General features: G+C 43.8%; 1 protein-coding gene across 1 annotated transcript in view; it reads right to left on the bottom strand.

The window, feature by feature from the left end:
- KIAA1109 (KIAA1109 ortholog) overlaps positions 1-544 on the bottom strand; it is a 252,339-nt gene that overhangs the window by 138,439 nt on the left and 113,356 nt on the right. The gene's annotated exons all lie outside the window — the stretch shown is intronic.

Below are 544 nucleotides of genomic sequence, written 5' to 3'. Positions count from 1 at the left end.
CTGAACCAAATATTTACTAGTTAGTATCTTAACTATCAGCAACCTTAGTCTCCCAAGAATAAGAGCTTCTGCTAGCAGGTCCACAGATGGCATGCCCCCCACCCCAATGGCATATGGGCTTTGAACACTGAGGCAGTAGATACGCACTTGTCATATAGCTCTGAGGCTGCCTTTACAAAAAGTACAAGTGCCAAGAATCAGGTACTGAGAGATGTTCAGTCTGTTGGTTTACTAGGTAAAGTCACTGCCAGGGCACCAGAGGAATCCCTCTCAGGCTGCTGAGTGCAAAACCAGTCAATCCACAAATATTATACCTGGACTCCGTAAGTTACTTGGGAGGGTGACCTACATCTTGACTTAATTCAGAAGGGTTCCCAGACTAATAGCCAGAAACCAAAAATAAAAGCAAAGGATGTGTGTGTTGACAGCAGACAAATTGAGAAGGTGGCAGAAACTACACGTCTTCCATCTCACTGCCACAGGCAGTACCATTCTGAGGAATGGTTCAATTTCTTCTGCCTTTCATGCCATATATATATATATA

Source organism: Alligator sinensis, unplaced genomic scaffold, assembly GCF_000455745.1.
Source record: "Alligator sinensis unplaced genomic scaffold, ASM45574v1 scaffold150_1, whole genome shotgun sequence".
Lineage (NCBI taxonomy): Eukaryota > Metazoa > Chordata > Crocodylia > Alligatoridae > Alligator > Alligator sinensis.
Note: the sequence above shows the minus strand (reverse complement) of the source record. Positions and strands in the feature narration are given on the sequence as shown.